The sequence below is a fragment of the Pan troglodytes genome, chromosome 3, assembly GCF_028858775.2.
Source record: "Pan troglodytes isolate AG18354 chromosome 3, NHGRI_mPanTro3-v2.0_pri, whole genome shotgun sequence".
In the NCBI taxonomy this organism is placed as follows: Eukaryota; Metazoa; Chordata; class Mammalia; order Primates; family Hominidae; genus Pan; species Pan troglodytes.
This window is the reverse complement of record NC_072401.2, coordinates 147,269,296-147,285,749: the sequence shown is the minus strand read 5'-3', so window position 1 is coordinate 147,285,749 and position 16,454 is coordinate 147,269,296. Positions and strand designations below refer to the sequence as shown.

General features: G+C 41.4%; 1 protein-coding gene across 2 annotated transcripts in view; it reads right to left on the bottom strand.

Moving 5' to 3' along the window:
* SMAD1 (SMAD family member 1) overlaps positions 1 to 15,760 on the bottom strand; it is a 78,257-nt gene extending 62,497 nt beyond the window's left edge. Inside the window, exon 1 of one of the 2 annotated variants that reach the window (XM_054683412.2) lies at positions 15,615 to 15,760. The gene's annotated coding sequence lies outside the window, so the exon portion shown is untranslated. Of the gene's footprint in view, positions 1 to 15,320; positions 15,589 to 15,614 lie in introns of those variants that run through there. The other variant, XM_001148535.7, reaches the window with a different exon arrangement.
* Between the last annotated feature and the right edge of the window lie 694 nt (positions 15,761 to 16,454).

Sequence of the window (16,454 nt, the reverse complement as noted above, 5' to 3'; positions counted from 1 at the left end):
TATAGAACAAGAACTATTTTATAGATGACAAAACTGAGGCACAAAAAAAGTTAAGGAACCTGCCAAGGTAACCTCTCTACTGCTTCTCCACAGTAGTCCCCTCCTTGGTTTGATGCATAAGGCAGAGTAACAGGCAAGGATTTGCTTACAGTTTTAAAAAATTCCCTCCATCTCCTTCCGTCCCTTTCTAATTTATTCTTGTTTTTGCTATTGCTTTCCTTCTTGATATCTTCCCACTTACCCAGAACATGAAAAAAAAAAACAAGAGTTTTATCAAGGCAGCAGTGACAAAATTAAATTCACTTTAATCTAAAGAGCTTAGAATAAGACATTATAAGCTATCATTCAACAAGACATCAGAAAATTGGCACCATTAGCTCTTGTATGTGTTCAAATCTTAATAATCCTTTTCTCATGATGAATCTGTAGAACACTACAATTAAACTCCTTTTAAGAAATTCATTTTCTTGACCCAGGTGCAATGGCTCACACCTGTAATCCCAGCACTTTGGAAGGCCAAGGTGGAAAGATTGCTTGAGGCTGTGAGTTTGAGATCAGCCTGGGCAACATAGCCTTTATTTAAAAAAAAAAAAAAAAAAAAGCCAAGCACTGTGGTGCATGCCTGTAGTCCCAGCTGCTTGGGAGGCTGAGGCAGGAGGATCACTTAGGCCCAAGAGTTCGAAGTTACAATCAGCTGTGATCACCAGCGTTCAGCCTAGGCAACATAGCAAGACCCTGTCTAGTTAAAAAAAAAAAAAAAAAAAAAGGAAATTAATTTTCTTTACATTCCCACTGATTATTTTAAGATCCTTTATTGAAAACATAAAGAAAACAAAAATTGCTAGCTCTTTTTATCTTGAGGTTAATAGTTTTCCAATCAAGTAGATGTAGAGATAAAGAAAATTTAAAGGAATTTTTCAGGTATATTTTAACATAGATAAGATGCTAAGATATTAATTTCAACACCTAATACACAGTTGTAAGTCACAATGCTACTTATAGATAATGGCAAAAATAGTACTCTGGACTCTGAAGGATTTGTGGTAAGGGGGTAAGGAAAGTGGGAAGATAAAGCACACAAACTGTGTGCTGGTGTGGCAGAAACGGTCATGACACTACCACTTCAGTTATCCCATCTGTCTCCTGATCCCCTTTTTTATCCTCTATTTCAGGGTTCCTCAACTTTAGCATTACAGGATGTTTGGCTGCATCCCTGGCCTCTACCCACTAGAAGCTATTTGCAACCCTCCAGCGTCTCCCTCCAATTCGTGACAACCAAAAATTTTTCTGACATAGCCAGATAAGCCACAGCTCTATTCTGCCACTTTTCCTCTCCTTTTCTCTTTGCAATCTAAGCACCTCAGGCCTCAACAGCTTTCTTTTTTTTTTTTTTTTTTTTACATGCAGTTTTTATTTCTAAACAAATAAGAAGTGTTTATATAAAATATGCACTTAAGGAGAAAAAAGTTGCCAATCGAAATAAAGAAGATAATTTTGGTTTTATTATTTACGTATTAGATATGTTGTTTAGGTTTGTTTACATATAAGTGAATAAAAGCATATTTTAGCATCCTAAGTAATCTTTTTTTTTTTTTTTTTTTTTTTTTTTTGAGACAGACTCTTGCTCTGTCACCCAGGCTGGAGTGCGGTGGTGCGATCTCGGCTTACTGCAATCTCCGCTTCCTGGGTTGAAACAATTCCCCTGCCTCAGCCCCCTGAGTAGCTAGGATTACAGGCACTCACCACGATGCCCGGCTAATTTTTGTATTTTTAATAGAGACGGGGTTTCACCATGTTGGTCAGGCTGGTCTCGAACTCCTGACCTCAGGTGGTCTGCCTGCCTCGGCCTCCCAAAGTGCTGGGATTACAGGCATGAGCCACCACGCCTGGTCCCCGTGTTATTTTTAAAAGGTATCCTTGCTGTAATTTTTCTTTATATTAAGGATTCTATTTTAGACTTTTATATATACTATTCTAATTCATCCATTAAAAATTTAGGCCTATATGCAATTAAACTTTGCCATATGTGTATGATATGCCTAAACTAAATGGTAATAAAAGCATCCCTGGTTTTCATTAATTAGATATGTGTACTCTCAGGGATAAAAGAAAGAAATAAGGTCATTTTGCAGCCTTTCTTTGAATCCAGGGCAGCCATCCAAGAGGCCAAAAACGTAACCCCTGGAAAAAATAAATTCCTTTTAATCTTGTGGATTAATCAGGTACTGCAAATTCTTTTTTTTTTTTTTTTTTTTTTTTGAGATGGAGTTTCACTGTTGTTGCCCAGGCTGGAGTGCAATGGCAGGATCTCAGCTCACTGCAACCTCCGCCTCCCAGGTTCAAGCGATTCTCCTGCCTCAACAGCTTTCTATAACTCATTTGCAGACTCCGGGATTCACAGAACTGCTGATTCTTCCACAAAGGGAAAAGGGAGAGATGTCAAACACACATATCCTTTCTGTCTCTGCTCTCCTCAATGAAAAAAAGGGGAAGCAAAGCAGTCAATCCTCAGAACTTAACTGGTGTGTCTGAGCACCCACAACTGACATCACACAGTGCTGGGTGCTACAGAGTATAAAAGACATGGTTCATAACTACAATGAACTCACAACATACCATATTTCCTGATGTAATTCTAAAAACAACAAAATGAAAAAATTCATTCACCAAGTACCTACTGTGTGCCAGCCCAACCGTTCTTAATGTTGCTGGATATTAACAATATTTTTAAAAGCTTCCTTACCATAACCCTTCAATAGGATGGGCCCAGGCATTTTTGTGGTGGTAGCTGTTCATACGATTTTGATGAGTAGACAAGGGAGAACCACTGCACTAGGCACTGTGCTAACACAAAGATCATAAAGACACTGGCCATACCCTCGAGGAACTCAGTCTAAAGAGTTAATAAGGTAATTGTAATAAAAGGCATTACAACAGATGCTAGACTAGACAAGCAGGTTTGTATTGTTCCTTAAAGTTAGAAGATCCTCAGTGCAGGTCCTGTACTTACAATTCCTTATCCCCAACTTTATCAAGCTGTCTAAGAGATACACTATGAACATAAGCATAAATAGAAATACAGACATTCAAAACCTTGCTGAAAGAATGAACTGGGGCCGGGCGCGGTGGCTCACGCCTGTAATCCCAGCACTTTGGGAGGGAGAGGCAGGTGGGTCCCAAGGTCAGGAGTTCGAGACCAGCCTGGCCAACATGGTGAAACCCCGTCTCTACTAAAAATACAAAAACTAGCTGGGCATGGTGGCGGGCACCTGCAATCCCAGCTACTCAGGATGCTGAGGCAGGAGAATCACTAGAGCCTGGGAGGCGGAGGTGGCAGTGAGCCAAGATCACGCCACTGCACTCCAGCCTGGGCGACAGGGTGAGACTCTGTCTCAAAAAAAATTAATAAATACAGAATAAAGTAAGGTAGAAGTGGGCCAGAGGCAAAAAGCTCTACCAAATGCATCAGACTTTTTTCCCCAATCCCTTGATTTTGAAGTGAAAGTTTCAAATGCATAATCTCCTCTTACCAATTAGATTGCTTCTTCAGGGCAGAAAATGATTTACAGTTTTCTCTATCCCATCCAAAACATAGTCCAGTGCTGGATGCACAGCAGGAATGCATGAAATACTTGCTGAATTGATTAATATCAGCTTAACAAAAAAGGAGAACTCCACAGTGAGGACACACCCCTTTTAAAGGAGGCTTTTCTAGAATACAGAACATCTCAGCCCACACAAATTGACAAAACTCTTCAGCAAATATGTGCTATAAATGAATGCGAATAAATGCTATAAATACAGTTTGTGCCAACATTTAAATGATAATCAAATTAATTTTGTTCACAGTTAACAGAAAAACATTTAAAACTAATCAAATATTCCCTCAAGCTTGAATAAACTAAATAGAAGTCCTGAGCACACAAACATAAACACATGAAAAATAAAGAGGTTGTTATTAAATATGTTGGACTGCAAAGCCAGCAATGTGCAAAAAGCAAAACAGGAAGCTGTAATAGATGAGATGGCAAGCTATACGCAACCAGCTGTATAATTTCTACAGCAATATCCACTGTATCATTATTCTCTTTCATGAAAAACTACTGTCTCTGATAAAATTAAGACCGATTTTCCTGGCATTTCTCTTCCCTCTACCACTTAGCTCAAAGAGTTTGAGTGACAAGTCTCACCAATGCATATCACTTCAGGGCCCGTACTCCCAGTCACAACCCACTCAGAAAGGACTTAAGGATGGGCAGGGGATGCTAGTGGGCCAAGTTGTGAGCCTGAAGGTGAGATTTAAAAGCCTTTTTTATCCAACTTTAAAATGTTTGCAGGTCATTTAAAAGAAAGGAGATGGTAAGACAGAAGACGCAGACAAATTCTGATTCTGCCTAGTGGCAAGGTAAGAACTCACTTAAGGCTGAATGTAATTCAGTTAGGTAAGGATCCTACCAATAACCAGCAGACTCATCCCCTTATGGGCAGCATATGAATAGACTTTTAAACCTGCGGTACTGTAAAATATATATTTGGGCTTCAACCTTGTTTCTGGCATACAGCTCCTAAAATCCCTGGAGACTCCAAAGTGATGTCTTTTTGTATGCTAATGATTGACTGTTGGCTGGCAGCCCCTAACTAGCTTTAGGATGGTGGCAGGATTAGAGGATTGAGACTTTCAGCCCCACCCTCCAACCTCAAGGGAGGGGGCAAGGGGCTGAAGGTTAAGTTGATCACCAGTGGCCAATGGTATAATCAATCATGCCTATAAAATGAAGCCCTATAAAAAACCAAGAGGACAAGGTTCAGAGAGCTTCTGGACAGCTGAACATGCAGAGGTTCCTGAAGCGTGGCACGCCCAAGTTAGGCATGGAAGCTCCATGCCCCTTCCTCCACACCTTGCCCTATGTATCTCTTCATCTGTATCCTTTTTAATATCCTTTATAATAAATCAGTAAATGTAAGTTTCCCCGAACTCTGTAAGCCATTCTAGCAAATTAATTGAATCCAAAGAGCGGAGTCATAGGAGCCCCAACTTGAAGCTGGTCAGCCAGAAGTTCCAGAAGCCTGGACTTATGTTGGAGGTGGGTGGGACTGAACCTTCAATCTGTGGGATCTGAGGCTATCTCCAGGTAGAGTCAAAATTGAATTGGAAGACACCCAGCCCAGCCAGTGTTTGGTGTGTAGCGAAAAACCCACATACATTTAGTCACAAAAGTATTTTGTGTTGACTGTTGTGGTGTGAGAGCAGAGGGAAAAACAGTTTGAGTTTTCTACTGACAGAAAACCCATGACCCCTATTATCCTTTAAAAAAATTTGTAAAATTAAACACTGATGCCTAACTTTTACGTTTTTTTAAAACATTATAAGGTTTTACTACAAGGGGAACTTTTCTCACTTTATTTAATACCTCATAAACTCGTCCATCTTAATAATCAAAACTATACTCCAAGACCATCACTGCGTCTCACATCAATGAGCAAATGCCACTATAAAATCTAATACTGCAATTCAGGTAGGAGAGAAAGGGGCCTATTTCAATATGCTCTAGGAAGCACTGGTGTCTTCAAGGTTCATCATCTATGCCAGGTGACTGAGAAACTGTGTATAACTGATAGCCCCTCACACTGCAATAAGGAAACTCCTGGACGAAAACCATGTTATGGAGGGAAGCAGGGTGCCTGCCTCTTATAACTCTACTGTGTATATATCTTGTACCTCCTTGACACTCCAGATTCTCCTAGGAGGCTGGGAAATTCGGGCTTCCTTTCCTTAAATGAGAAAAGCCCAGTCTTCCCAGACTGATACTTCCTAGTATACAAAGAATAACAAAATACAGGAAAAAGGAAGACATCATCCCCGTTTCAATCAAGAGTCTGATCCAGGACATAACCAAAACATTGTGGGTTCATTAGTAGTTTGTACTTCTTTTTTCCTTTTTCTTGAGACAGTCTCACTCTGTTGCCCAGACTGGAGTGCAGTGACACAATCATAGCTCACTGCAGCCTTGAACTGCTGGGTTTAAGTGATCCTTTTGCCTCAGCCTCCAGAGTAGCTGGGATTACAGGCGCAGAATCTTCCCGTCAGCAGTTGGCATTTCATTTGTTTGTGAAATGCTTGTTCACGTCCACTACCAATTTTTCTATTGGGGTGGTGCTTCCTATTGATATAAGTCTTTCTTGTAAAGAACAATATCTTGTTGCAAATCTCTTTATCTGTCTTTCAGGTTTTGTTTTTGAGTATGTTTGGTCACATAATAAATGCTATCAAATCTATAAAAAGTTTCCTTTATTGTTTCTGCCTTTGGAGCCACATTTTGAAGGGCTCTGTGGCTGGCTATTAATAACCCTCCCCCCAGTGGCATAAATCAAGCTCCCCTTTCCTTCTAACACTATGACAAGAATCCACTGCAGAATCTTTCTGCATTAAGCACGTATTGGTTTAATGAAAAAGAAATGTTTTTAACCGTAATGAATGCTGTAATAAAAGCCACAGAAAAATTCAGAATACAATACTTATTTTTTTAAGTTCTAATTAACTTAAATAACCTTTAAAATAATTACAGGGATTCTTCTGTTAGTTCAATTTCTATACTTTTCTTAGAAACCTTTATCTAGAATTGTTAGGGAAATGCTCTATCTACAAATTCCCAAACTTGATATTTCACTACTTCATTACCAAGATTCTCATTGCTTACTGCTTCTGCTTCTCAATTCATTTAGTTCATCAGGCTTCTTATAAAACAAGTAAGTGTTGGGGCTTGGTCTTACACCCAGGCAATCTGACTCTAGAGTCTTATCTCTGAACCCATTTGCTATCCCTAAGCCTACCAGGCCACAAAGTGATACCAAAAAGTAACAATTAACCTAGTCTCCTATACAGCAGCCTCACCACACTTCACCCCAGGTTTCCCCCCAATTGTTTAGAATTTGACTTCTCTATAGATTGCCTGGCACACTATCTACGGTGGTTCTTCTTCCCTTACCATGTGCTGATCTTCCTCCTCACCATCCCAGTGAAAGGACTTACCTCCAACAATACAGGAAAATCAGCAAAAGTGCACAGGAGCTCTGCCACATGCTTTCCTCTCACTCGGACCCCATTCTGTTTCTTTCTCAGACAACTCTCCCTCCTTACCACGGTCAACATTTGTCACTTGTGCTCCAGATGGCTAACTCCATCACCTCCAATTGCTCTCTGTCCACTGACTTCTTCCCCTCAACCTTCAAATATGAAGAGGTCTCATCTATCTTAAAATTCAAGTCACTTAAGGCAATATAAGACTCTCTCACTTCTTAATGTATTCAGCCTTCTCTGAAATTGCATTCACATGATTATCTGACTTCTTCTCCTTCACCCTCAACTGTACATTTTCCCCTCCAAACCTACTTCTAGAATCTCTCTTCCAGTGGCTTCCTGGTTTTCCCACTCCTCTGACCCCATGCCTTTCTTCCAGTTTCTTCTTTGGTCTATGTCAAACAGCCTCTCAGGCAGTCTACTTCAAATTAGCCTCTTCCTTCTATTAATTCCTAACTGTGGGCTCCAATGGAAGATTCAATCCACCAGTTCTTTCTCTCTTTGTGGTTGTCTCAGAATACCCAGTAGATGACTGCAGAGAGTCTAACGTAAAGCTTTCAAGTCCTCCCAAACCTTATCTCCAACCTGCCTGTAGCATACTTTGACTTAGATATCGCACCTTAAATTTAACACATCAAGTCTAATTTATCATTTGCACAATTTTTATTCCTTCTACAACCAGATCTTCCCTATTCTTAAGTAACATCTTTATTAGTTTTCCAGCCACCAACTTAAGGATATATCTCCGACATCTCTTTCTCATTACTTTATAGCCACATAATCACTAAGCCTTCATGGTTTTTTGTTTTATTTTATTTATTTATTTATTTTTAAATCCTTCTCTTTCCATGTCTACCTTTACCAGAGATTTATCATCTCACACATAACTCAATAGCTTTCTTATTGATCTCCTGGCACTGGGCTCTATCCCTCCAGTGCAAACTGCATGTTCAAACACTTTTAGTGACTTCCCAGTGTTTCCTTATTCTGGCACTCTAAGGCCCTAAAATTCTCACTGGAAGTCAACCTTTCTGAGCATCTCCTCCACACCACCATACTAGGCTCCATGAGGAACACCCACTGAGGTCAGGCAGGGCTGCTCACTGCCTCTGGATCTGTGCTATTTGATATGATAACCACATGTGGCTACTGAAACATAAATTAATTTTTTTAAAAATGCTGTTCCATGTGTGGCTACAGCTACTGTATTAGCACAGATGTGGAACATTTCCATCACTGCAGAAATTCTATTGGACAGTGCTGCTCTACAGATACTCAACACTCATGCTTATCTCCCAGTTTTTCATGCCATTACTCTGTCTATAATGTCCCTCTTCCTTCTGCCTATGCAAACTCACATGTCCTTCCAGGCCACAGTGGTCCTGATGTGAGTTGTCTGTACAATTTACTCCTATACTACCTTGTAACGGCTCTTATAATGTTGCTGCATTTAATTTTTCATGTTTATGTATCCTCTAATTATTGAGCCTCAGAACTAATAAATATTCAGGGAATAAATGAAGCATATACTTATTACAATACTGCAGCAAAATGATCAAATAAGGGCCCATTTAATATCCCTCCTTCATTAAAAAGATACGTTTCTTTTCCATCTAAACAAACAAAAGATCTTGCATTTAGTTAACTGAATAATGGCTTAATTAATGCCTAATTATAACCGTTGAGAGAGTCTCCCCCCCACCTTTTTTCTTGAAGTGTTTGAAACTAAAAGAAAAAAAGCTATAAAGGTCTGGAATACTTCTACTTTGCATAAGCACACCACAAAGAAACCACACACACACACACAAAAAGACAGGGAGAGGATAATAAATGAATAGTTGGAGTAACTACACCCTAACAATCTCAGATTGTAGAGCAAAATATCCACAGTACAGCAGCCCTGCAATTAAGGGGAAACTACAAATAAAGCATTAAACCTTATGTATAAAAATATATTCTGAATCAACAGAGAGACCCCTCTCTCCTCCTCTTCCCAAACAGGACCTAGTGAATATTCATTTACATCCTGAACTCAAAAGCATATACATGCATAATTAACAATTGTATGTTCTTTCTTCAGATCCAGGCTTATTGTCTCAAAAAAAATATTTGTTAAGAAACCAATCTATACTGCAAACCTAGGTTCTTATTAAAAAAAAAAAAAAGTTCCTTTTTCAAACACTAAGAACATAGAAGAGATTTGGGAGAATCACCAGGTAAGGACTTCCTCACACCTTAGAGAATTTAATGCTTTATTTTCAAGAGAGAGTCTTCTCTAAAGTTCAGATTTTAGCTTATAACAAAAATTATAAAGATGCTGAACTGTTCAAATACCGTAGTTCCCAGTACCTTACTAAAACTCTGATGTAGTCACTGGAGTGAAACTGCTTATGAAACTTTTGGCTTTTCTTTTCTGAAAGATAGTTTCCTTTATGCAAATGAATGTTCTAGAGAAGCCGCTCATTTCTGCAAGTCAGCCCGCAATAGCTATAGACATTACTGTTTTGCATATAGGACTAGCCCTGCACCTCTAAAACTGACACCATCTTAATAACGCAGAGCAAGATGAGTATTTTAATTTAGATTTTAAGCAATTACATTAATACTATTTGACTCTGCCTTTTTCTTCTCTTTCCTTTTCTTTTTAAAGGTGGCTACAGCAGTGATGAAAATACTTCAGGTATTTTTGCTGCAAATCAGATGCCAGATCAACAGATTAGACTGAATATTTGTACTACCAGATAACAGCAGGAAAGGAAAATAAAGGGTCAAGAGGTTTCAGATTGGGGCAAAGAGGACATGCCCCTATTTGTTATCAAAGTATGTCCTAAAATCTTGGTACCAAAGAGTAAAACCACATATAGAAGTAGCAGAACATTTCATCAACCTCAAAGACATGCTATGACTTAAAACTGATTTTTTCCACTTTTTTATATTTAAATTATCCTTTTTCTCCTCAGACCTGTCCAATTCTCTCCCTAGGACTCCCTAGCTCCCTAAATGCCCCAAATTTTAGCTTTTGGTTAGGAATGTGATTTGTTTTCGAGAGTCAAGAGGAGATTCGTATATTTTGCTAGATGTCAGAGTTGCCTGCTTTAATTTGAACTTTGTGCAATCTTGGATCTCCCATTTTCTAATAAGGTCTCATTGATTAAATTAGATACAGGGCTTTTCTTTTCCATCTCCAGAATGAAAAAGAATCAATTTTAATATGTAGAAAATAAGCATTTCTCTCTGGTTGTCAGATTTGATTCCTACTTAGCTCAAACAATGTTAGGTATAAAAAGTTGCTAACAGGCCAAAAAATTCTTTCCTCCCTTCCCTAAATTACACTGGATATGCTTACACCAAAGCCTCAGAAATATAGTGAGCGTGGTAGGGAGAAAAAAAAAACCCGAAAACAAAAGGGCACTTAATGCTAAGAGGAGTCCAGATCTTGGCTTTCCCTTTTCCAATCACTAGACAGGTAACTTTGGATGTCAGTTACCTTCTCTGGACTTCAGACTGTTCACCTTGATATGAACCAACCAGATTAGAAAATCTTTAAAGCAACTTTTAATACTAAATATCTCTATTCTCTGTAAAGGAAATTACAAATCTTAATGTTTATGAAAGCACTTGGCAGTCCCATGGACATATTTCACCCGAAAGACCATGAGATTTGGATAGTTAAGTGTACACATTAACTCACCATGACATATAAGCATTTTGGGATAGGAAGGTGGGAATAAGAAGATACAAGATCCATAGTTTCATCAGATTCTTAAACAGCCCTGACCTTGTAAAACATTTACAAAAATAGATGTTGAATTTTTTTAAAAAATCGCCAATGAATTTGCAATTACTATTCTTACAGTGTTTAACAGCTCATGGAAGACAGACTAATTTTGGTAAGACAGACAAACTGAATTACTACAACTTTCCTCCTAACTTAATATCAGTTTGTGATTATGTAAGAAAATGCAAGAGGAAAGTGACAAGAATTATGCAGAAAAGCAGAGATAAAACTAATTTGGCTTTGAAATGCATTATTTTCATGCCAGATTTATTCTTCAAATTATGTGCTGCTTAGATGAGCATTATTTTTCCTTTCTTAAATACTTACAAAAGAACAACAGAAGATAGCCCAGAAAGGCACAATAGAAGGTAAATTTATTTAAAGACCTACAAAATACACAAGCCAAGTCATGTCTATACTGGCATAGTAAAGCACAGCAGAACAATGATGATTTGGGTCTTCTGAACGAAAGACCAAAAAACATAGTTAAGATGGAGTTTCTAGAGTTGGACTGCCTCGATCATATCCCAGGTAAGATTAGAAATCATAATCATTCACTGTACCTCCTGAAGCCAGATACTGAATCATTCTGGCCTCAGTTTCTTTACCTGTAAAATGTGACAACAATAGTACTTAAGGAAGTTTTGAGGCTTAAATGAGATATGGGTATTATAAACAATGCCTGGCATACATACAGTAAAAATTCAGAAAAAAAGGTTAGCTACAATTATTTCTTCTCTCTAAGGCTCTAAGCCAAATTAGAATCGATGACACTAATAATAAATAAGATCTACAGAAAAGTCAAACTCCTTTTATCCAGTAGCTTCAACTGTCCCTTCCAAATTGTGTTTTATTTTAAAAAGAACAGCTAGTTAGTGATAAAATTAGTTTATATATGTCTTTCCATCTTTGACTCCACAAATCATTAGTAAACAAGTGAGAAGAGGTAAAGGTCCTGGGGCAGCACTGGCTAGCAGAACCTCCTGTGATGATGGAACTATTCTATATACACGCGGTCCAGTATGGCAGCCACTAACCACAAGCAGCTACTAAGCACTTGAAATGTGGCTAGTGCTGAGAAAACGAATTTTTATTTAATTTTAATTTAAACTTAAATAGCTATACGTAGCCGAGTGCAGTGGCTCACACCTGTAACCCCAACACTTTGGGAGGCCGAGGCGGGAGAACAGCTTGAGCCCAGGAGTTCGAGACCAGCCTGGGCAACATGACGAAACCCTGTCTCTACAAGAAATACAAAAACAAATTAGTCAGGCAGACATGGTGGCAGTGCCTGTAGTCCCAGCAACTTGGGAGGCTGAAGTGGGAGGACTGCCTGGGCCTGGGAGGTCGAGGCTGCAGTGAGCCATGATCGTGCCACTGCACTCCAGCCTGGGTAACACAGAGAGACCCTGTCTCAAAAAAATAGAATAAAATAAAATTTCAAAAAAAGCTACGTGTGACTATGGCTAGGATAGCAGAGCCCTAGATAATCCATAAGCTAAATAAGGATTGTCAGAAACTTAAGCAAAATATGGATCTTCTTTTCCTGAACTGTTTATATGTTCAATTCAAATATCTTTGTTTCTGGTATAGGCCTGGTAAGTTTGACTAGTTAAAGAAATAACATGTCAGTAGATATCAATACAGTGAAAATTCAGGGGTAATAAAAGGATCAAAGTTAAGTATGTGCTCCACTGATATTTTAGAAGGTCCCTAAGGCCAAGTTAAATTCAAACTCACATGAAGCATTCAGTACACATATCAGAGCTGCAAAGGTCCTTATCAGCATCCCTAAAGCATCTGTTTCTCCTCTACCAAATGAAAAGCTACTTATACAATTAAGATTGAATACCTCTTCATTTATCTTAAATTTTTCTACAGAAATTCATAGTTCTGTAAGCCTTTTCCCTCTTTCACGCACACTGGTATCCCTGGCCATCTCAGCCTTTCTACTATAAACAAAACCCATGTACCACCCATATCTGAAATATAACGCCAGACTCCTGCTTAGCTACCCCTGTAATATGGTTTAATTATGATGACTGAACTAATAGGCTGACATCATAGACTTTTACAGGCTGACCCCATGTCATCCTGATGTATCATTTTGCACCAGTTCAGTGCTGTAAATCAATTTAAGATCTCAAGCAGGTTGAAAAGGCTGGTAATGATGCTTTCTCTGCCGTCTCTGGAGACTCTACATTATACCCAACTTACATTATTTATAAAGCCTCAGTGATGCCTCCATTAGCCTTGTAAGACCACACAAATGAGATCTTTTATACACACACACTTGGCCTTGATTATGTAGGCTACTGCAGCTTAAACATGCTAGTCTAATTACTATACCCAAGCTACTTCTTTTTCCAATCTACTAGGTTATTAGATTTTATATTTAACCCAGAATTGCTAGAAATCAAAATTACAAAGTGAAATTTAGTTTTTAACTAATAAATGTAATAAACGTAGTTGAGAAAATGTGACAACTTCCTCTTAATGCCTTAATGAACTTAGTAAAAATACCATAAAATTCCAAGAAGTATAAGAGGCCAATGTCTTTAATTGCCTAAAAATTGTCATTTCTCTAAAACACAAAGGTCATCAGCTCTTCAAGGATACGAAACCAAAGGATACTGCAAGAGGTGAAATGTATTTGGTTACATACCTATGGTTGTAGGGGTCAAAACTAAATCAAGGACAAATCCCTACCCTCAGAAGAAACTCGATCCTGCCTGGATCCTCTAGAGGCTCTGGCATCACCCACCTCCAGAAAAATCATCTCTCACGACCCTAGCTACACTTTCCTAAGAACTGCAGTATTACACCAATGATACACCACCTGCACAGAAATAGCAAATAATTGCAAATGGGAAAGAGAGTGGGAGAGGGCAGAACAAACACTTTAATCAGTACAGCATATTTAGATCTGGCACCTGCATCAGAATAACACTGATGCAACAATATTTATACCAATTGAAAATGCTGGGGCAGTGAACACTTCTGTTCCGATTCTTTTTTAACACGGTCCACCTACTTTCAATACAATTTAAAGTAATTACAAACAATTTGAAAAATCAACATGGGCAGGGAACAGTTTTCTCATTGTGTTACTGAGGTGTGGGCAAGTTATCCACAACAGGCAATTAGACCCAGAGATGTTCTGAAATAGAGGCATTCTGAGATTTAGCGGCTGAGAGTTTCAGCAACAGGAAGACATAACAGAAATCATGCAACTTCTGTATCATTCCACGTACTTTGAAACTTCAGATACAATGGAAAGAAAAGAGGGGGGAGGGCAGAGAAAAAGGACAGTTGTCTCAGCACTCACGAAAAGGATGCTTTCTCAGGAGATGGTTCTGAGACCGGCCTCAATTTTCAGAAGGAACGCGCCTTTACTGGTTATCTTGCACCGTGTATTTAAAAATTGCATGCTCTTCAAAATAAACAAAAGCTCAGCTACTGTAGTTGTGAGATCTGGCAGGCATTTGTTCCTCCTCCCCTCCTAAAGCACATCAAGAAAACGTTCTCCCTTTAAAGCCTTCATACAGTTTCAGCAACTAGAAAAACAAGCCCACGTCTGTCTCTCACGCCCACCACCCCCACCTTCCTACAGAAACAACCCCGAGAAACACTAACAAAGACAGGGAGCAGAGTAAAGGAACAGTTGTTCAACCGCGAACTCACGAATACACATGCAGTGAGGCAATCGACTCCGGTAAAGGGAAAGGAATGAGACACCAGGAGACGCAGCGGGTGTAGGCGGAAGAGGGGGAAAAAATTACGCGCCGCCGCCAAACCTTTGAATAAATTAGAGGGGATCTCGGTGCGAACTTTCCTTGACCTCGACCCCAAAGAGGCTTGCTGGGGCCGAGAAGAAAACCCGTGCGGGATGTGGAGGGGCCCGGGGCGCCGGGGTCCCCCGCCCGCGAGACCCGCTCCACCAGGCGCCTTGGAGAGCAGCGCCAGCGGTCGTCCTCCAGCTCCCGCAGGGGTCGCCCCGCCGGCGCGGGGGACACAATGGGTCCGCGGGCCGCGCGAACGGGCCTCGGCCCGGCGGCAGCACAGGAGAGATGTGAGGAGCGCGCGGAAGGGGAGCGCGGCCGGGGAGATCCCAGCGCGGTCAGGCCCGGGAGCCGAGGCTCGGGGGCCCGGGAACTGGGCTTCCCACAGCAGAAGACCCAACAAAGACACCAGGGGAGCCCGGCGGGCTGGGCGCGAGAAGACGTGGTAGCAGGTTCGCTCCTCCGAGCAGACGGGAGGCGCCATCATGGGGGGGGGGTCGCGGCCCGCCCCGCGCAGAAAGAGCCCCCTTCCCGCCGCCGCCCGCGCCCCCAGCCCAGCACGACCGCGGCGGCCCCACGCGTGCAGAGACGGCGGCGGCGGCGCTGGAAAGCCCGGGGCGCCGAGGGGAGGGCTGGGACGCGGCATGAAGTGAAAGTTCGGTTCGGGTCTGTTTCGTTTTACCGGGTTGGCGGCGCGCCCGTCCGCGCGGGCGCACGAGTGGCCGGGCGAGCGGGGTCTCGCGGCCCGGGTCCGGACGGCCGGGCGCTGCGCCACTCTCCGCTCCCAGGGTCCCTCCCCGAGCCTCGGCCCGGGTTGAGCCGCTCGGCCTCTCCTTTCTCCGCCCGCCCGCCTGCTTTCTCCTGGAGCCTGGATTGATCTGGTCGCGCTGGCGTCAGGGAGTCGGAGCTGCCCAGCCTCCACTCCTCGGCTGCCAATACCCGGCGCACTCGCCTGCCCGCCCGCTCACACGCTCACCCGCTCACCCGCGCGCCGCCGCCGCTGCCGCGCGACCAGGGATCCTCTCCAAATTCCCGGCCCGGCCCGCGTGAGCGCAGCGCGGCCGGGGCCGGAGGACGGCGCGGGGGAGCGGCCGGAGCCACCCCCTTCTACCGGCAGCCCCACGCCCCGTTTCTTCCTGGAGAAAAAACAGTGTGGCGGCGTTCAGGCTTTCCTAACCCTGCCTTTTTAGTCCCGGTGGAGCGGACTTAGTCCATTATCTGCAAGTGAATTTCGATGTTCCATATGTTTATTTTCTGAAATGTTCATTAACGCTTCCACCGCGCCCACCGAATCGTTCTATAAACGTGGAGTGCATGTTGACAGTTATCTTTCGAGACGCGCCCTTTTATGTCTATCTTTCGTTGCCCCTCACTCACTCTCCAATAATTTGCAGGCCCCAGAAGTTGTACGTACCCAGAATTGGATAGCCTAGTAAATACTGCACGTGGTTATACAAACCCTGAGTCAACAGATGCGTTTTGTGTCAACTCAGGATCCAGTGATTCGAGTAGGTAACCTTGTTGCTCCAAATAATGGCATGCCATAAGGAGATACTGCTTTAGAACTCCACATTTTTGGTCCAATTTCTACAGTCTTTTAGATGATGCCAACTCCCCCGCACTTAACTCTTACCTACCTGATCTGCATAGACATTGAAAATATCTTCTTGCAAGAGTCAACTTTTCTCTTGGCTAACTCTTGAAGCTGCATAAAATCTTGCATAATTACTATAATGTTGAGTTACGTTTAGAAAAAATGATTTTTTTTGAGGAATAAATTTCACATGAAGCAAAAAAAAAAAAAAAAAAAAATCAC